The sequence below is a fragment of the Myiozetetes cayanensis genome, unplaced genomic scaffold (genome assembly GCF_022539395.1).
Source record: "Myiozetetes cayanensis isolate MyiCay16 unplaced genomic scaffold, myiCay2020 scf1, whole genome shotgun sequence".
Lineage (NCBI taxonomy): Eukaryota > Metazoa > Chordata > Aves > Passeriformes > Tyrannidae > Myiozetetes > Myiozetetes cayanensis.
In genome coordinates this window covers 62929771-62952629 of record NW_026086604.1, presented here as the reverse complement: position 1 = coordinate 62952629, position 22859 = coordinate 62929771, and positions in this window count along the sequence as shown.

Here is a 22859-nt window from a genome sequence, read left to right as displayed (position 1 = left end):
ACAGCTACTCTGGGAAACCTGTTCCAGTGTCTCAGCAGCTTCACAGTAAAGAATTTCTTCCTAACATCTAATCTAAACCTGCCTTCTTTCAGTTTAAAGCCATTCCCTCTTGTTCTATCTACAGACTCTTGTAAAAAGTCTCTCTTCAGCTCCCTCGTATTGGAAGGTTCTCTCCCTGGAGCCTTTTCTTCTCCACTCTGAACAGCCCCAACTCTCTCAGCCTGTCTTCACACCAGAGGTGCTCCATTCTTCCAGCCGTCTTCATGGCCTCCTCTGGGGTCTTTCCAACAGGTCTACATCCTCCTTGTACTGTGGGCTCCAGAGCTTTATGCAGGTCTCCAGGTGGGAATTAGCCACTGTGTTATGGTTTGTGCCATTTTAGCAGCAAAATATTTTGTACTGATACTGAGACAGTTCACAGGTTACCATTTATGAGATCACTTCCATAAAATAGGAATATTTGCTAAAGATAGGACAAATATAGACCTCAGTATATACTCATCTCCCATTTGGTGAAAGAGCTATAATAGTAGACTATAATTTAGGGCTATAATTTAGATTATCCAAATCTGAAATGATAGTGCATAGAACATGGTAAATAAAACCCCAAAATCTCCACCCTCAATAACTTAGTCACTAGGATGTGGCTGGAGTGATGTGACCCTTGTCAAAATAGAAAAGCCCCAGTAGTCATGAAGCTGAGGAGTGTTAAGGAATTGCCCATTTCAGCCAGTGGTGCAAAAGGTAAGTCTACATCTGGACTCTTGGAAACAATTACTATTTTCTCTTTTTTCATATTAATTCAAGCCATTTTGAAAATGATTCCAGATTAAGCAGGCTCTTTAGTGTTTGACTTAACGAAGAACATCATTCAACCATTACTATTATTAGCATGTTTGCCTATAACAGCCCCAGAATAAACTTAAACTGTTGATAAATTTTATTTTCAGTTTTGACTGCTTAATGTGATAATCATTTACTAATCCTCAGTACCCACAGAACCATCATTGTGAAACTGTGAATGAGTTTACGACACAGTCAGAGGAGATATTTACAGACTGGGCCATGTGGTTGTCTTATTTTTCAACTTCAGTAGCTGTAGGATATCTGAGACTCCAATGATTGATATCCTTCATAGCATTCTGAGAAGAAAAATTGAAAACTACAGATTAAGACGAAGTAAGTTTTCAACCAAGTAAATCCATGATAATCTATTAACCTCTAAATTGCCTTTAATTATTTAAAGTTTTGACTCAATATTTTAGTTCTAGATTTTCTTCCTTAGTCAATGTAATCTCAACAGCTTCTAGGTCTGGGCAGCAAAAGTTAGACAGTAACCTAAACAATATTTTTTTTTAAAAGTGCTTTTGAAACATTTTAATCAGAGAATACTCTTGCAGTTTCTAGGTCTGCATGTTTTCATATCGGAAAGGTTGGAGAAAACTTCATGTTTCTGAATGGTTATGTCGTTCTTGGAAGCCTGTGCATCTTCTCCTGTGCCGTGGCTCAGATCTCAGTCCCACAGGGACAAGTACTAGACCGATGTTACAAATTTTCAAGATATTTCAGTTAAGAAAATGCAAAACTGAAGGCTTTAAGTACTATTTATGGGAGAAAGCTGTCATTCTGAAATTCAGCTTTGATTGCTCACTCACCATGATTTTAATTGACTTTCTGTAGATCAGAAATAGCATTGAGCTGCAGGCATCAAACGAGAGTGGTCCCAGACTGCACTATATGCAGTTTACTGGGTCAAACTAAAAAACTTCATTAGTAGTATAACATGTCAAGATTAGTCACTTAAGAATGTAAACACCTCCAGAAACAGGAATAAGCAGGCCTCCAGCCATCTGCTTTCTATGCTATTCCTGCTTTTTCACTGTAGGCACTGATTTCTGTTCACTCAGCCAGATGATCGTTGTCTTAGATTCAGCTGAGTGTCCCGAAGTACCAGAGAGCTGGAGATGTCAACAGATTGTGATGCCTTACGGTATGGGCACAATGCTCTGGGCTCAGCAGGGAGGACTAACATCAACAGCTGGTACATCCCAGGACCTCTTTTCCATCTTCTCCTTTCATTTTTTGCTACAGATGTGAAAAGCAAACGATCTTGTCATTATTAGCAAAGGCACCCTGGAGTAACCCTACATTCCTTTTTAACTCAAGCCAGTGACAAACCTTCCTCCCCCATCAGCCCTGCCCCTCTATTTCTCTTCTTCTCACGCGTCTTCTCAGTCTTCTCTCTGCTATTCTGACATTAGGAATTTGTATTTGATTTGGAGTATATTATTTTCATTAGAATTTATAATTTCTACCTAGTGTGGTTGTTTTGGGGGTATTTTTGCTGCATGTTCTGCAGCAGCTGATTCTTATGTACCTGATTACTCATTTTATGAAACTAGACTTATTTGCTCAAATTCAATTGAGATCAATTTGTAAAGCTCTATAAAATAACAGAGATCTTGAATAAAGTAATTAATTTCATTTATTTTTTTTTAATCAAAAATATGGAAAGTGTACACTAGCCATGCAACTAGAAAACAAATCCTAAAATGCATGATCAAAAGAAAACATTAGCAAGCCTCTGAACAGCAGTAGCAGTGTCAATTGCTAGTTCATATAAAAGAGTCAGTAGGGGATTAGGCAATTGCTGTGCAAAGAATAAACCAATGATTTCTTGAAAATTAGTGTTCTGCTGATAGCCATTTAATTAAACTGTTTGCTGTAGCGTTTGTGATTTTTAATGGAATTTCAGGAGAGGTTAAAGAGAAGAGTGGAAGGATAAGATTTAATAGATACAGAAAGCTTTCATTTCTTTGTTAAATGCATAGTGTTTTGATATGTCATCATTCCCGTCAATAGACCAATGGACAAAATATATGAACATAGCAATAGCTTGTAGAAAAATCATCCTAATTTTAAATGAAAAGAAAGTGTTAGTGTCACAGATATTTCACAGAATATTTTGAGTTGGAAGGCACCCACAAGAACCATTGAGTCCACCTCTTCAGTAAATTGCCCATACAGGGATCAAACACATGATCTTGGAGAGATCAGCACCATGTTTTAATCAACTGAGCTATTCTCAGGTAGTTGATAGTGTCTTTACTGTATAGTCAGGCTTCAGAGAGGTTAAGGACTATAGCTGTTTTATTCTGCATGAAGTTCTGAATATAAATGTAAATGTCAGTTAGACAAAAATTAAGTGTATTAAAATAGGAAAGGCACACATTAAGAACTGTAAGTCAAGAAATATTTATCTTAGTTATATATCCCAACTATGACAGTAGAGGCAGTAGTCTCTCTGTCATTAGCAGGGAACCTGATTATTTAGCAAGCTTTAAATGAGATTCTCTTTGCCATTGCCCTTTAACAAATATATGGAAGGAAAAAATGAAGGCTGGTCAGTGAAGTCCTTCAGCTCTCTGAGAGTCCTGAACCTGGGGTCAGGTTGAGAGGAGATTTGAGCTAAATCAATTGGGTTAATCATAAATGTCATGAACGTTTTAATTAAATGGCCACAATGGTATGGTGAGCATTTTGTATAAAATAGCTTGTCCTCAACTCACGCCCTCAATGCTCCTGTTAAAACTCAGCTCACTGTGCACAAAGGAATGAAAAATTCATGAGCTGGAAAGATAGCGAGGGAAGAGGAACATGACTCTGTAATAGTGATGGGCAACACACTTGGTAAGACAGTAGTGTATTTAAATAACTGGTGTCAGTTTATACTCATGTCTTCACAGGCTTGTATCATCCCTCGTCTCTTCTTGCCAGCTGAGCTTCCACATAAAAGCTGCCTTTGGACTCATCCTTGCAATCAACAAAAATGTACTAAACCCAGAAGTTACACAGTACTCTGCCTTCCCTGCTCCCTACTATCCACTTATTAGGCTATTATAATATTTGATTTAATAGTATCATTACACGTGGTTGTATCATAGTACACTTTTGCTATCATGAAAAATTCAGATGTCACTGTTCATTCCTATGCTGTTATTTAGTGATTAGGCTGCTTGGGATATATAAGAGTAGAGCCTATAATTCCTAATGTTCCTAATGGTAGGATAAACATTGAGTAAGTTTTAACACCTCCTGATATTTAAATACTCTTGGGAAAAAAAGTCAGTTGGCAAACCTGGTCTAAAAAAAAGTTTGGCTATCACGGTTGTAAGTATTTAAATGACAGATGTATTGCTCTTAGAATGAAATAGACTGGAAACTTCCTGCAATATAATGTGTGTTACTCAGGAAAAAGCAAATCATTCTAACCATTAATTTAAACCTAAGGGTTCTTTTATATAGGGGCATTGCAGATGCTGTGATGGAAGGATCAAGTTATCCCTGTACAAAAATGTCAACTAATCTAGTCAAGTATAACCCTAACAGGTCCTGCACACTTGCTGTCCAGACATCATCTATCAAAGTTGTGTCTCTCACTTTACTCCAGGGAAGTGCAGTAAGGATAGGAGTGAGGTGTGCTTTGACTTGGATAACAAGAAAACAACAATAATAGAAAATGCAAATAAATTCAACTGTGAATTTAGTATATTCACATTTGAAAAAAAAATGGTGAGTAGACTTCTGTAGAGGGTGAGAAAACAGAAAACTCTGGGATATTCTCACGGAAACACTGGATTTTGCAGATCTTCAATAACATGGCAAGGTGTTCATTCATATAGGCATCAATTAAACAAACTCTCTTATTATTGTATTAATTTTTATTTATTTCTTTTCCACTCATAAATATATCTTAAGAAAACACAGTAGTACTTTAAAGTGGTCATTGAGGGGTGTGGAAAGTAATATGATGTGTCTTTCTGTTCAGACATTAAAAGCACAAGAAATCTTAGTTCTTTGGAAAAACCAGATACTTTGTAAAAGAAAGACTTTATTTTATTTATCTAAAATGATTTGTGATAAATGCTAGTTAATGGATATTTTTAATACAAAATATCAGCATATTTTATACATGTAAATGAATATTCTTTGTATTTTGTCTACTTTCTTCCAGTGTAGTTTTTCCCCATTGTCATGTGTCCTTTGTATTTCCTGCCTAGGCAGAAAGAACCATACAGTCCTCCTGACAACAAATATGCAGCTGCACATATATGCACAACAAGCACAAGAAGATTTGTGCAATCTTCACTGGAAAAAAATAGTGCAGGAAATATATGGGACTGGATCAGAATGAATTGCTGAAATCAAGTAGAAGCATGCTTTTGTCCAAAACGAATGTCTCACATGACAGCTCCATTATATTAAAAAGCAAAAAGTGAGGGTTTCATGTAATATGATGCAAATCATAGTTCTGTTTAAGGAAGACTTTAGAGTAGTAAATTATGATCTTGTTTAAAACAATTTAATAATCTGGAGTACTTCACAGGCTTAGGTTAAAGCCTTCTTACTTTTTGAAAATTTTAAGTTTTGATTCTTTTTTCTTTGAATAGCTCTTAATTATAATGTGCCACTGTGACAGTGCATGTGACTAGGAATTAAGATTTAGCCTTTGAAGAGAGGAGCCAGATCCTTCACATTCGTGTGGGTTATCTGTAAAAACACAGAAATGTCCAACAACAAATGCATAGTGCAAGGTACAGTACCTCATAACAACTCATACATGTTACCCAGGAAGTACAAAGTGATCCATTTCAGCCCTCACATGGAATTTATTTGAACAGAAAACTCTTCTGGTGAGGAAAGCCAGGTACTGCAAGCCCAAGGAGTCTTTTGCTATGTCATTTACTACAACATTTATAAATTAATAACTACAGTGACTTGCTCAGTCCAAAGAAGAGTCGTAAGATGTCCATGCTAGGCAAAGGAGAGTTGTGTGGACAAACTGTCCCATTCCTTATCCCTTACCTTGGTTAGAGTGAGAAGTCAGGACCTGGACTGCCTGCAGGCATGTTCCAACCTAGCACATCACTCCACTTCCAACATCTCTGGGCACTGCACCTTTTCAAGTTTCAATTCTCTTTTCCTTTCTTTCACTCAGGATCAAAAGTGCCTCCTGGGACCTTTGTCAATATTAATGTCATGTATTAATATGGCAATTGCACTCAAAGGTCAATGGAGACATCAGAAACCCAGCCAGCTTTTCTGTTGGGCTGTATTTATAATCTACACTTCCTTCACGAACATCCATTCATCCCACAGCTTCTATAAAACAAAAAGCGCCTTGGAGACACAATTAAAAATAAATATATTAGGAAAATACTTTTTTGTTTTATTTAAGGAGTGGAAGTAAGAAGGCTGTTACTGATCATTTTATTTTGTTTCTTAGTATGTTAAGCCTATAATGCAGTTAAAAAGCCTTAGTACTATGCAAGTGACAGTTTTCTTTTCTTCATTTTACATTGATAACATTGACCACAGTGAAACCAATTGTAATAATATCTAGTGACCCAAGGGAAGTTTAAATCCCTCAAAATAATACAATATAGTCAAAAGCTTTGTTTTTCATGACAAAATTCGCAATTCTTCCTTGTTCTGGATAGCTGGTTTCCTTTTGCTGAAGAGTAGACCCACCTCTTAAGACTTACTGCTTAAGTTCCCTTCTTTCTCTTATTCAGAAAATGCCTCATAGTTTTAGGAAGGCCATCTTCAGTCATGGAGAGCCTGGGAATGATGTGGGTTAATTAGGTTCAGTCTTCTCATTTCTCTCTCAGAAGGGCAGAAGCAAATGCCAGAAAGAGATACACAGAGGGGTCTTCAGCCCAGCAGGGCTTTCCTGCAAACCTTCCTTGGCTTTCCTACTCAGCTTTACACTCTATTTTAGTTTCAATAGGAAAGGAGGGTTCTCCTCATATTTTTATCTTTGCTGATGTAAAAGGGTTTGTAATGCTACCTTCAGGCTAATGGAGGGCCCCTGTCTATAGGCCTAGAAAAGCACACAAAAGTGGTACTTTCTGCCTATCTGACTCTTTCACCTCAAAACATTTTTCAACTTGTTACAACATTGTATTTGTGGAAATTCTTCAAAAAGGAAGACAAATTAAAAAACCTGACAAAATTTCCCATCAGTAAGTCTGAAAATAGATTTTTTTTTTTAAACTTCAGGATGCACTTTTTCAAGAGAAGGTGTGCTCAGAGAAAATAATGTACTTTCTGCAGAATTTTCGTGATATTAAGAAGTGATTATGCCTGAGAAGCAAAACCCCTTACAGAGAGTACTAAACAGCTTCTCTGCTCCTTTGCTTTTTAATCAGAATATTATCCTTCCATTATTTTCCTTTTGTTACTGTAAATCTTCACCACATCCTCATACTACTTGTGTCCTGCCTCTTCCTTTCTTGTTATAAAGCACCTTTCACAATTTGCAGAAATAAGTCTATGTTTACACATTTGAAAGGCATTAAACTTATAGAAATTTCAATATCTAGTTTTTAGTATTCAAGAAAATAGGCTTTTAAATTTGTATGAGTACCATACAGATGGACCTTCTCCCCAAGGTGTTTTTTTTTTCTTTTTTTCTTTTTTTAATTCATTCTGTACATAACTGGTATTTAGAATTACTGTTTTGATCCTGAACACTCTATGAACTCACTGAAAAATTAAATAACCACTTCTTTAAAGCAATTGTAAATACTTCTAGTTGTAAAAAACAATAGGAAAAAAAGAAAGAGTCTGCCTGCTGCATTTTTATGAGAAAGGAATATCACTGTGAAAATATTCAGTCTTGTAATCAATAAACATAACATTCCAGTATGTTATTACAGGCCTTCATTTGTCTTCAGGTTTTACTTGCAGACATTACTGGCTGCATAGCATGAAGGTCATTTTATGGAAAGTACACATATCAGATATGACAAAGGTAACATGCTACAAGAGTATCTGTGTTTCCAGAAAAATGCTATAATAAGCTACTACAGAGTAAAAATAAATAATAGTTCTGAACTGCATTAGCTTTTACAAATGTCAGTTTTCTGAAGATAGTGACTGAAAAGCAAACATTATTCCTAGGTTTTGTTCTATACACTAATAATGTTGTAATAAACCTGGTATTTGGCATTTCAAATACAAAACGAAAATTTTCACTGTGCTTTCATCTTCTAACCAGGAACACAAACATCCTAAGTGAACCAGTGAGTTATCAGATTTATCCTTCCATCTCATTTTTATCCACCACCAAGGACAATGTTTTCTGAGGAGAGAAATTTAGTTAGTTTTGCACTAAACACAGCAGTTCCTTTAAAAATGTGAGCATTTGGAAACTAGTTTTGCTGGAAATCTGGGCAAAGTATCTCAGCTGAATGCAACCAGTTTAGTATTAGAGACTGCAGAACTCTCTATTCAGGCCAGATGCTTGCAACATCTCTAAAGGTTCTTTGATTAACTGAGGTGAAACCACCCTGTATAACAGGGTCAGCACACACAAGCTTTCATTATTTTCTTCATTTACATCAATTAGAATTATGGAGGGCCTGGGGCTACTCCTGACTTCTAAAAACATGATCTACTTCTAGGTGATGTTTAAATAGAGCACCAGAAAGACTACATCATATTTCATTAGCAAATAAAACTTTTATTCCTTTCATCAATGACAGCAAGATTTATATTAGGTGCATTGCTAAAGCAAGTCATTAACATATATCATTCAAGGTGGTCAGACTCTGAAGAGCTAGAGCTTGGTGTATATCATAACAGTCAATCTGAAGATAGTGAATTTCATTTTTACACAGACTGCATACAACAAAGTATGAACACAGACTCCAGTATATTTTGTGAATTTCAGTTTTCTTTTTATGACAGCTTATTTCAGTGGTGTGCAAACCACTGCTTTTTATTATGGTTCAACTGGAGAATGCCTTTACCAGACTGAAAAAAAAAAAAAAAGAAATTGAGTTCAGGTCCTCTACCTTGAAAGCTAGATGAAAGGAGTAAGTCTACCACACATGGAGGTGACATAGTATATCACATGTCAGAATTAGAGAGGTATTCCAGAGGTGAACCAAAAGAAACATGGTATTGATAATATTGTAATTTTCCATGGTCCAGTATGTAAGAGCAGACATCTCTCCTGCGGATGTTGTGTTCAAAGTGAAATCAATGCCACATTTTCCTTTTTCAAAGTAAGTTATTGCAAGTCACTGTAGCCTTGTCCAGCAAAGCAAAATTTGATTCACCAAATGTTTTATCAGCATGTACACGTTAATACCTTACAGCAAGATTATAGCTGCAAATTCAGTGAATTTTTGTGCAAATTTTAATAAAATTGTTCTTAATGGTGGAATAACATGGTTTGCTAAATAGCATTGGGTCCATACTGTGGTAGTAAATTCAGCCATTCAGGGTAGAACCTAAATACCTCTTCTTTTGTGTAGAAGGGCTTCTACTTCAATTTTAATTTCCCATTACCTTTCCATTTCTCTATATCACCCTCTAGCCTCTAAGACTAACAAACTTATTCAACTGGTGAATAGATAGTAGAAATGGAGATAAGAAACATATATTTTCAATTACTTTTACCTGAAGTAAGTAGTCAAGACAAGAATTGATGTTATTCATCCACATGCCAGATAGGAGTGGAATAGTATTACTCTGGCATCAGGAAAAGAGTACAGGCACAGTGTCCTGATGGCTGTGCCAGTAGTGGCCCAAGTGGGCCACCAAAACCTCAGTTTGTATAGGCATAAACCATTCAGAGTTACTTTGCAATCTGAGGTCTTTGGTGATCCTGCAGATTTGGAAAGGGGGTCTTACGGAAGTCACAGCACATTTTATCTTTTTTTTCCCCCTTATTTTTCTTTCAATGTTTTTTGAAACCTTCCATGGTATGAGCAGAAAAAGTAGATTTTGAAACAGCTCTGACTAATTGTCCTGAATTTCAAAAATCTGCTCTGTCTGGGTTGTCTATAACAATCAGATTTGAATATATTTTTTTCATTAATTCTAAGCAAGATGTATTCAGCTTTTCAGTTTGCTAATAGTATAACTACAAAATTCTAAGACAAAGGCTAGCCCACATTTCATGGAATAAATCAGTGCTGTAGGCCTACTCTTAAATTTTGGATTGTATCAAATGTTAGGAATGGCTGTTGGAGCCAACTTCAGGTCTAGAGGCTGAAAAAAAAGATAAGAAAAAGGAATTTGCTTTTGATATGACAGAGAGAACACAGTTGTATTCACTATAGTAGAAAATCTGATTTTAAAAAGATGAGAGAGAAAAGGTATCCCATAAGTAACAAGAAGAATTGGAAAGGTAAAGAGTGAAAGGTGACAATCTCTTTCTTAAGGTTTTAAGAGTTGTTCTTCAATAATGTTCGTGATGATCCTTACCAGAGGAGCCAGAACCTATTAGAAACTCTCTGTTGTTTCTGCTAGTGTATATTGTTTTCTAACCAACTTTGCATAAGATTTTGTATATTTTGGGTACTGCTTACTGTTTTCACATTGCCTAGTTCAACTCTATGAGATAACTTTAGAGCCTGGGGAGCTTCTGGTCTGCCTCTTCACAGATCTGTGGGGAGAGTACTTGGGCTCAGAAGTGAGCCTACTCAAATGTATCTAATTAGATTTCTTATCACAAACATATTTGAGGCCATGCTGAGCACATAGTTCAGTACTCTAGCAAATTGAAACATATCTGAATAGTGTTCACCAGCAGGAAAATGAATTACTGCTCTGCCTGTGCTGCACTAAGCATCTTGCAGATTACTCTGACTAAAAACTTAGTTCTAGCAGCTGTAGTTAGCAAGTGCTAAGAAAGGAGAGGCAATAAAATGCCTGGAAGCTCTGTGGCTGGTAAATCCCAGGTGTTATACTGTTCCAAATTTCCCTTTGAGTCTGAGATTAAATGAATGTGGAAGATAAGTGTTATAGTTGGTGGCTAAATGCTGCATATCACCTAGATGGGTAGGTTTCTCATTCCATCAGTTGCCATATAAAGATTGCCCTCAGAATGCAAATAATTCTTCTGTGTGATGAGTTACTATACAAACAGTAGATTGCTTAAGCAAATACAGATAACATAGTTAAGTACTGAGGCAGTAAAGATTATCACAGAATACCTTTCTCTCAGTTAATTTACAAAAGTTCACAAATCTTGTCAGTAATTCCGACAAACTGGTGTATTTTCTCTGACTTTCTGTTCCATCTCAACACTTACTAAAAGCTTTAATCAGGCAATGGTTAAATTTTCAAATGAATCCAAAAAAGCATAGTAGCAGGCTACTATGTAGCCTGCTCTAGTACTATGTACTAGAGACAATTTCAGTTAAACACCCAATTCCTGGATAGTAATGAACATTAGAGAAGTGCTTGCAAACTAAGCATAGTTAGCAAAGGCACAGAGTTCATTACACACATTAGATATTACAGTTGTGACAGTACAAAATTGGAAGGGATGGGAGAGGGAAGTGAATTTTCTGACATATGGTCCACTGGTATATGAAATTATGACAGGATCTTTGCTCCATCAGATGCTCTCTGTCCAGCTCCTTTTTGTGAAGCTGGAAAGGATTTATTTTCACACAGAACTTTGCCCTCAATTGATATTATAATGATTCTTGTAATTTTGGTCTTTCTCTCTATCTGATCTGATATGTTACATGTTGACAGTAAGTTTTAACATATGTTTCTTCTGTAGATTTTGACAGAGTGCTGTTATTTCCTGTATAATAACAGTTTCAATTTCCTGTTCACCATTTTAGTTTTTCATACAGTGGTTACAGAAAAAAATCTGTAGGGAAGACTGAATATAGTTTGATCTATAAAGATGGCTGATTAATGAAATGATTGAACTCAATTCTTTGTAGCTAACAGATAAAGTTGAAATGATTACATATTCCTTTTCCTTTTATAGAGACGATTTCGTGACTATCAAAACCAAGACAAATCTGGTTAAGAAGTTTCTGGGTTTTTAAAAAGTCACAAACATGAACTTATTAGGAGACTGCAATTAAACAACACTATAAAAGTCAACAAATCCTTGCCCCTTCTCTGGCTTCAGAAATTCTAGAAAGTTATTTTTATGATTGAATGATTCTGTAAAGTTTTAGAATGTCATTCATACATGTATCTTTAAAAAGAACCTTCTGCTAACAGTTTAAACAATAGAAAAAGAATACTTCAAATTACCATCTGTGATGATCTGGAATAAATGTACTGCTTAGCACCAAAGCAGATCAGAAATGCTGAACTATATCTAAACTAAGAAATAATGTTGTACACTAGGAGTAGGTCTACCAGATGCCAAAATGGGGGACTTTGACTGACTGGATCTAAAGTGGTCCTGTGAGCTGAACACCCATCAGCATCTAAAGCACAGTCAGGTTCTCTTTTGATGCATTCATTCTTGTTGAGTTTCATCTTCATCTGAAAATAATAAATAACATTTGTTCTTCTGGGCACTCTTCAGTTTGAAAAAAAGCACAATAAAAGATGTAATAAGAAGGATGCAGTTAAAAAACACACCTGTTCCAAACTATGCAGAGAGTGTAGATGCATGTTGTACAGTGCTAGACAGTGTCTCTCTCATGATTCTACAAACCAGTTCTATGTGACTTTGGAGGTTGGAATGCCTACTGAATCAGCCTAGATTATAATTTTTTATTCCCTTCTAGTTTAAATTCATAGCTCAGCAGTAAGTCTTACACAATTCTTTGGACAGCCACCAGTACAATTAATTGTGCATCCTCTGACTTGCAAGCATGATGAAGCAACTCACGGCAATCTCGAGGCAAACCTTGAAGTCCTAGTGAAGACCTGTTTTCCCCACCTCTGGGATGTGACATATGATGATTCAGATATTGTCAGAAATGCACAGGCAGAAACATAACTGGAGAGATATGGCAGTGAAAACTAATTATGTGCAAATAAGAAAAAAAGAAACAGTTGCATGAAGTAAGACACAAAGAAGAGAAAACAACTCTCTTTTAGGGCCCTATAGCTATTCTGTGGAAATGAAGGATAACATTTTCATATGGTGCGTTTATAAACCTTCAGTTTTCAATACAAAATACCTAAGAAGATTGTGAATTTTAAAATATGTGTAATTACTTGGGCTTAGTTAGGCCAGTCACATTCTTCAAGTTCATTATGTGCCTGAGAATTTGGCTTGATTGTGGCAGACATGTTGCTTTGAAGAATTTAATAACTAACTTATTCAGGAAATATGATGTGTTTTACTGTTTGCAGAACATCAGTGAACTAGACATTATTTCTCTGAATTTATTATTTATTTCCACTGATTTGCTGGATGTTCTTTAAATTAGTGGACCAATCATAAGAAGCTTCATTTATGAGTATTAGTAATTTCATATTTTAAAATAAGTTGAGTCTCTCAATGTTGATCTTTTTTTCCTATACTGGAAGTGGGTATGGATGTAGCCAATTAGATTTATATGAACACTTACAGCTTTACAGGAACAGCTATTTATCTACCCTTATTTTTGTGACTCTCCTGCTATTATTACCAGGAGAAACAAGATGATAATGTGATGGGGCTAGATAAACTGCTACCATTATGAAAAAGATGCTCTTATACATGAGGATACATCATACAATCTGCTCTAAATGAAAACCAAACATCTTACAGGTGAAACTCCACTAAAATCAGGAGTGCTACAGCACAGAGAAATGTGATCCTCAACACTTAACAAATGGTACCAGGGATCACAGACAAACTGGTGACTACCTTTGAGGCCCATCTGTCCTTTTCTTCCTTAATATGTATTTTAAACTAAGTAGGGCAAAAATGAGATAATATGCTTTTGATTTCCTATTACTTAAATACATATGTACTTGAACAGTTCAACACCTTTTGACATTTGTTCTTTAACATATTTCTCTAACCTTCTTCTGTAATTCCAATCATCCCAGAAATAACACTCCCACACTTTTTTTTTTTTAAGCCCACAAGTTGAAAATTTGGGGTTTTTTTCAGCCTTCTGATTGCCCACTTGCTTTGCCTCGAGGTCTTTTTCATGGAGTACCCCCCCTTTATGACCCTTTGAGGTTACAGTTAAATGGTTACAAGATAGCCTTCTTAATAGTGTTAGGTGCTGTCTATGCCTTTGAAAAGGCATGTCATGCCTCTAGCCAAAAGCATGGACCCGTTTCCTTTAGATTGGCCCAATAACATCACATAAAAGGTTTCTAAAATCAGGATTAAAAGGTAACTTCGCTTCAAACCTTCTTCACATTCTTTAAGGAAGGTGTACATTTTCTGATAGAATTTCTGCTTTAAATTCTTACCAATAGGAGCTTTCTCTGAAGCAGATGTTTTTGTTATATTAGTAGGTGTTTATAGGGAACTTCTGTGCTTTAGAGTGTGACTTTACATCCTTCATTACACTATCTGGATAAGCAATGGCAGGTAGACATAGAAAAAACACACATAAATATACCTTCCTTCTGCTGAGCAGAAGAATTAACTAGCTATTTGCCTCCAGAACCAAGATACAACCATAGCTGGAAATGGTGAGGGAACAATAAAGCTGAACTCCATTGCAAATTGTGATGGGACTTATTGTATGAGGTCTGGTCTTTAAGCTTCTGTTTATAAATCCTGTTGTTTCAAAGCTACTCTCTGATATGAACTCATGTTTATTTTTTATCCATCGTGGTAATGTTACAAAGAGCTACTGATATTTTAACTCACTCTTGTCTTATCTCTATGATAAGAAAATGAAACTTTCTAGCTCACTCTGAGATCAGGGTTAGTGCATATACTAGCCAAGGGATTTTAATTATTATTTATTTTTGCAGGCAACAGCATAAAGAATATTGAAATTTTCTTGGTGTATCAAGTAATGCTGATGAGTAAAAAGAACTATTTAAACCCCCTTAATGAAGGCAAAGACTGAAATTGCTGCTAAGTGTTTTAAGATACATTTCAAGAACACCATCATCGTCTGGCCTGTGCTGAACTCATTTCTGCTATGCTGTAAATTTTGGATAATTTTTATTTGGTTTGGTTTTTTATTTAGTTTTTGTGTGGTTGTATTTGTTTGTTTGTTTGTTTTTGTTTGTTTTTAAATTATGAACTTACCAGGATTTAAATTAAACCTTTCACGACTTCTGTAAGCTGGAAAGTTGGCTGTACATCATTGTGACTGAATATTGAACTAATCACTTCAGTTAACTGTTGGCTATCAGTGACAAGAGGGGAACTCAATAAACCATGAATTAATTCAGAGCTCTATTCAGCTCAATTTGTTGCTGTAAGTTACCTTTTGTGAGTTACAATATCCACTTCCCAACTGAAAAGCTCTTACTAAATCACAGCAGCAGCCAATTTCAGTCATGACCCATGCAGTGCTGCCCTTTTCTTTGTGGTATTCAGCTGTCATTCAAGTCAACTCTTTTCATTAAATACACTGTACCCCATCCTATGCAGGCTAGTTCAAGACAAAACATTGCAACTGCATACTACTATTAAAAAAAAGTATGTATGCACTTTAATACTCTGTATATTTACTCTCACTGATAGGCAATCAGGGTGTTTATCCTTAGAAAGATAAAAAGACTGGAAATAAACTTTGTCTTTAACACCAAATACCATGACTGTTCATTTAAAAACAGCCAGATGTGCAACTCCAGTATTCTGAGCTCTCATACACTGAATGTTTTTACTGAGAACATTCATGATCTTTTACTTATAAACTGTTCCTCTTTTGGGAAAAAGAGGATTGTTATTAGGTTTATTTTTTTTTTAAATTCTGATTCATAATTCAAAAATGTTTGTAATTTTATTGCAAAAAATTTTCTCTATCTCATACTTTGTCTAATGTGGGATATATTTCTGCACTGTCAGCCTACACAAGTTCAAAATATGGTAATAGTTTGTTCTTATTTTTTAAAAAATATATGAAAAATAATCTAGGTTATTGTTAAAACTAAAAACTAAAAACACAATTCTCTGTGATTTTCTTCATAGCTTATCTGGAAATGTTCCATAAAACATATTTGCAAAATAATATTTGTATGACATGATTCACTGATTTTCCATGCTATGAATGGTCCTGAACGATTAAGGAATTCTTTCCAATATTGCTGGTAAAGTTATGACTCCTTTATTCAGAGAGTGTAGATCAGGTAACCAAAGTAGTCCTTCTGGGACTAAAAAACTATGAAACCAGCAAAGTCTTGAAAGTGATCAGAGTTCCATCAGTGACCTGAAAGAGGCATACAAGTGTCCTTTTCAGTGCAATGAGAGAATGTTTTACAACAGAAAATAAGGTAAACACAGGATAACCAAAAGTTAAGTAATATAACCAAAGCAAACTGAGATGCAATAAATCTATGCCAATTAGTTCAGAATGGACTTATTAATTTTTATTCTTACTTTTGGCATAATCTGTTAATGATTTCCTATTTCTTTTATGCATCTTTCCTTTTTTATGCTCCAAGAATGAAACTGGAGCAATCATAAGCATCCATGTTTTGCAGTTTTTGGTGAAGTTTGCTATTAAGAATGCATCCCAAACCCCTTTTTTACAGGAAATGGTGTGCAGATGGTTCTTTTCCCAGCACATATTGAATGAGTCTCTTCTCAAAATTAGTATCTTTAGTGTTTGTTTTTTTCAATCAATGTTCTTCAGTGTGTATATTCACTTTGTGGTAAACCATCCAGTTTTACCACACTAGTATCACAAAAGGGTAATACTCTCTTATTCTTAATTCCACCATTTAGTGTGGAATTATGCAGCCTTTGTATCACTGCATCTTCTTGTTTGTTTTTCTTATCTGTAAACAAAAATACCTTATATATAATATTTCAAAGAGTAAATACTCTGAACTTCTGATAGATAAATACATACATGGATTTTTAGTTATAAAAGCCATCATATTTAGACTACTACATGAAGAGAAGTTTTTACTAATGATCTGTAAAGCTTCCAGTCTTAGAGTGCTCATCACTGTGAAGAGCACAACAGCTTTGTGCACTTTTGGTCATCTGGAGAACTAGAATTTGTGTGCACTAATCTCATTGTAAACTATGTTACCTTTCTAAACAAGACAGACTTAACTATGCATCCATGTCAGTAAACTGCAAAAATTATTCTAGCCAGGTCAACTTCTAAATGACAGTTCCGTTGATGGAGCAAGTCCCTCTTCAATATGCTGTTTTGTCCATAATTAGTTTTTCTTCACATTCATATTTAAATTGACAGTGGTTGCAGAAGTAGCTAAAGCATGTAGCAGTACTTTTAAAGACCTTGCTTGGCAGCAGCCACCACTGCAGAGTCATCAGCCTGCAAATGTCTCCATGCAATCAACCTGCAGCTGTCAGGATACCTCATGAGTTAGGAGATAACTCTAGCACTCTCCAAAACAAAATTTCACAGTATGCTTTAAACCAAAATAGCTAGCAAAACAACACAAAACAATGCAAACCGCTTACTTAACGATACCTAAAAAGGTGAAGAGGTGTGGTAGATATCCATCAACTGTGCTGCTATTTTTTGCAGAACAAAATGTCTCCATAGGTGAGATGTTTTTACGTGATGCACTTTCATTTTCCACAAATACAATGCTCCACCTTCCAGAGTCAGGTAGATAGTCCAGATAATTATTGCTTGTAGTTAAGAGAATGATCAGGAGAAAAAAGTATTGTTCACCAGAAAAACCTCCTTGAACATGTTACAGGCACCCTTACTCAGTGCAAATTACCATCTCTCTCTTTTGGGAACTTACATCCAGGAAAGGAAAGCACAGATCTTTCCTTCAGAGTGACCAAGGGAAGAAAGACTCAAAGTAAAGCATTTGGTGCAACTAGTTCACACTTTGAATACTGCTGTGAACAGGACTATAGGCCAGCAAAACTGTCTAGAAGCCCACTGAGCTTGAGTCGCCCTGATGGCTCTTTCATTCTTAGCACCAAGGGACTTTAAAACCAATGACAGTGGCAAAATGCAAACCTCACTGATTTCATGCTCAAGGAGCTTCACTGAAAATCTGACTGTATGACATTCTTACTCAGTAAAATTCAATTGGTTCTCTGAGAAGCCCAGGCAGAGTAATAGCAAGAAAGCTCCATGTTATAATATGGGAGCAAAAACACATTCCTATGTGCAATGAGATGGAGATGTCGTCTTCTCATAGACATCCTTTTCATAACTTTGATTGATCCAGCACCGAGGGAGCTGAAGTAACTTGTGTGCTTATTTAAAGGTACTAGCATTTTCCACTGTATACTACTTTCCATCAGTTCTGGTAATTAGTCACTCAGGGCTTCACGGTACTACCCTTATGTTCTGTAAAGAATTTTTTTGCTACCCTTTCTTAATTTTTCTACTTTTTAAGTTTAGCTTCAGTGCTAGTAGCAAGGTCTTGACTGCTACTACACAAGCACTCCCCTTATGGTGTAATAGGCACCTGACCCTTTCTGAAAAGATCATAATATGAATAAAATATGACTACATGAATTCATAAATCATATTATCTTTTCAAAAGCAATACAAACAAATGCTCCTTGTATGGGACAAGTCTAGGAATATAAAGTCAAAACTGTGTTTATCTGGATAAACAAGTAGCTGGAGTCCACCATAAAACCTGTGCACTCTAACCATCCCACTGTGTTCACCCTCTGCTCTTTTCTTGATGCTGGAAGTGAAGGAGCACTTGAAAGTTTAGACAACCCATTTTAAAATCTGGTTCTTGTGTGTTTGCTCTTACAAACAAAAATTACTTATAACCCAGGTAGAGGTCCTCTAGCAGTACCCAGAGGCAAATTTTCTTTCCTCTCCCTGCTTTCCTGAGTAAAAGTACAAGTCACAAGGCTAGGGAACAGCTTTCAAATCTAACCTTCTTCCAACCAATGTGGTTTTAAACATATTATATAAAACAACAATTTCAGTGTGAGAAAAAATGTTTTCCTTTTCCTGCCTAGCACTTTTTGAAGAGTGCTTTTGAAGAAGAGAGACATGGCTTTGAACTGCTTCCAGATGAGAACTACAGCTAGCTGTGCCATTTTCTCTAGCCACTGACTAATTACGTAATTTTTTTAATGTTTTATGGGAGCTTCTGTTTTTGCCACAATCTGGAAGGGAGCCTTTGTACAGAGGCTGGCTGGTTACATGAAAATATCTACTATTTTATGCTTGTCATGAGACAGGCAGCAGGATCAATGCTGAGTTACTCCTTCTAAACAAAACTCTGCATGGCAAGAAGGAAGATGTTTGCCATGCTGCAGACTGAGGAGCAGATGCCAGCAACAGAAGTGCAGGCACAGCAAAAGTCAGTACAGAGAGATTAAGCTTCATCTCTGCTTTATCCAAGGAACAAATAGGTGGGAAGAGTTTCTTTGAATCAGACACAGGGACTCTATTCCAGACTTGGAAAATGGAGAATAATAATTCTGTGGTTTGTTTGTTTTATTGCTCTCGTTGAAGACTATAAAGAAAAAATGTATTTCATGATTATGAGCTGTCGCAGAAAGCCTCCAGCCCCTCTGTTTTGTTTATTTCTCTTTCCATTTTTCCATTTTTTAAAACAAAACAAACAGTGCTGTAAAAGTATAAGACTTTGCAGAAGTCATATGTAAGTTGTAATAGCTAGAAAGATTTTCTGCAGAAAGTAGTGCTTGTCAGGACTGCACCTGCCATCTATTTAGAGGAACAAGTGGAGGTTTTGGAGTTTACATAGGCTTTTTACTAGGCTTCACCAGCTTGTTTCCCCCCTGTATATATAACCCTCTTCCTTTGCATTTTCTTGGGCCAAGGAAGTTTATCAGATTTTCAGCATTTTGGCTGTGCATGTGTGGCCTGTGCAGACTCTTTTTAGCTTGTATTATATTAGATAAGGCTTAAAGGAACCAGAGAGATCTACCGTATTTCCTCTGTATTAACTTGGCTTTGCTTCACTGAAGACTTTCTCTCATTAACAGAAATTAAAATCTATTTGATTTTTTTTTTTTTTTTTTTGCTTACATGACCTGGGAAGCACAAGGTTTCACAGGGAAATCAGTTACTATGGTAAAAATTTCAAGTAAATTCTATTTTCATTGAATCTGGAGATGGGGCAAAACAGGACTTTAAAAAGGAAATTAATTTGAGTATTGGGGCTGAAGGGAGATTTCTTCAGTCTCCTTGTTCAGATATATTTTTTTGAATGTGCAAAAGACTGATGAGAGCAAAGAGCAGTTGTTCTTTTCTTTGGAATGCATGTATGATTTCAAATAAATAAAGATGCTTAACAAATGGGAAGATTAGTATTTCTGCACATTTTGAAAGAGTCATGCGTGACAGTAACCTAATTCTTTTTATACAATCCAAGTTCACACAAGGTATACATTAAACATGAGAAATGTGTGGATATTTTTACATATTCAAGACTTTTTAATGGAACGTCAAACCAGAAAATGTTCACAAGGATAAGGCCTTCTGGGAATATACTATTATGTTTTTCATAAGAATAAATAATTCAAATTTTTATCATAATAAGTTTTTCTTTCATGGAGCCTATCTAAATTATTATTTTGGTTTAGATACCACAGAAATGTGAGCATATTGGATAGTTGTTGCTAGAAGAATTGGAGAAACTTGCCTCTTTAGTCTTAGACCACATATTCTTTTATTGAGTTCATGCTCTTAAGAAATTCAATTCCAAAATAATCTTATCAATCTAAAAGCTATTGGAGTTATAATGGCTTGTACTAAACCTGTTTCTATTGCATGTTCAAACTGTAATGACAAATTATGTGGTAAATTTTTCCCTCTGTCTACCAGAGTAAGAGCATTTATTTGTCTATAACAATATTACCTGTAATAATTACATAGAAATTCCAAAAGGTAGTCTGAGACATTCCTTTGGTTTCTTCTCAGGTTGGGTCTCCCAGTATTGTGGTATTAATATATTCAACTGGTCCCTTAAACCAAGACTTCCAATGCTTCTGCTGTCTTTACATCTTAAAGAGTTCCCCGGTAAAGTCATATCTGTGCTTTATTTTAATATTTTCCAGCAAGGGGTTGAAAAGACTAAGACAGCTGTAGTGCACAGATGTTGATGTTTGAAATGATTTATCTCCCCCTTAGTGCCTCTAGCTAAGTAGTTGACTTTGTATGCTGTATTTTTAACAAAAGTGAGTCTGGGTGGGTATTCGGTTAATCTGGGGTCAGCCTTCTTGCAGATGACACTTTGTGACTGCTGAAAAAGTGCTTTTTAATATGACTTTTGTGGTTAATAATGTTTAAGGTTTTCTGTCCCTGAGTGGAATTTATGTTTAAATTAAATAAAATCTAGTGGTATGGTTGCAGAATTCTTTTTGTCAAATTTTGTTTGAAATGCACTTGGAAGAACCGGTTTCTGGGACCTGGCCTCCTACATAATAGTGTTCCTCAGAGATTCGTGAGTAAATTCACTCTCTCAATTGGACCAACAGCAAAACTTATAAAAAGAGGTTCCTCAGTTCTCTATGTCTGTGTCCCATTATGTTCCTACACCTAATGGCACGTTGTATCTTGAGCTTTGTTAAATCTTTTAATTAAAACATGTTAACAAAGCCTAAGAAAAATAAATGAAACTACTCACAAGAAAATTAAATTGAGAAGCTAAGCTCATTTATAATTATTGTATTTCAATTAGGCTTTACTAGGGCTGGGTGAAGGGAGAGATAAAAAGAGACTACTTTGATGTCTGAGTTTCATAAATATTTCCAGTATCCTGTTTGTGAAGTCCACAATATTAATGATAACAGTTTACTGCATGCAAGCTTTTTCATGTCAATTACTATACTTAAGAATTCATTCATAGTACTACATCAAAACATGTCAAGACTCAGCCCCTTTGTTTGTTAACCAGGTTTTCTGCATTGCAGTTAGTGGAAGTACAAGTACTTATACATCTGATTCACAAATTCAATAGACTTTTATAGTTACCTTGTCTGCTTGTTTCCTTGTCTTGATTTGTTCAGTTTACAATTACCAGGTGATGCTCAGATGAGGTCTAAATCTCTTAGTTGAATTAGGGCATATTTATTAAAGATCAAAAGTGTATCTTATTTCTTACTAATAGTCATCAAACTTTGTCTTCCAGTTTTTCTGTAGTATCATCATCTTCTTCTAAATTTAGGAGTCATAAAATATAAGGAATCTTCTACTGATGCAGATATTCATTGTCAGTCACCTCTTCATGTTTCTTATCACCATACAATGTTTTGTTTTCCCAAGCTTTAAAGTGTAAAAGTTCTAAACCCTTTTTATTCACAAGCCAGTCTTAATATTTTAGGGTTTTGATTAGTTCATGAATTAAAATGTATTAAATTGGAAGACTTAATAATGTTTGCCAGGTCATTACATATTATCTTCTGTTTGCAAGACTTAAGCTTTCTCAAATTACAATAATTTTTAAAATAATTAGCAACAAATTACCATACAAAAGACGTAGTACCATTAATTTTGAAACTACATTTCTTTTTCCACCCAAAGTTTATGGCTTAAAGATCAAATAACTTCCAACAATTTTTGCTGATATTCTTTCTAAATTTCTTAACTCTTAACTCTTAAGCTAGTGTTTTTTACAAGTGTGATTCTTTCTTAAAGCATATGAAAACATCCATTTTTCAACATTCGTTTTCTTAGGGATGAACCTAGATGAGCTAAGTTAATGATGCACATATGTACGTACTAGAAACAGAATAGAAGGCTGAGACATAGTGCTGTGTATTTTTCATCATATCACTATAATCATTTAAAAAACCCCAACAGCATTCCTTTGTTAAAAAAAATCTTTAATTTTATCATCAAGCCATTGATTTCTTTCCCCAGTGAAGGAAGGACATTGAGTGATTCACTCAAGTTGTTTGGGTGAATTAGTTCTAATGGATTTCTGTGTATTTGTTTTGTTAGCCCCTGTCACCACCAGGAAATGAGCTCATCACTTAATCTAGAAACCCAAAAGCAACTTTCAGGCAT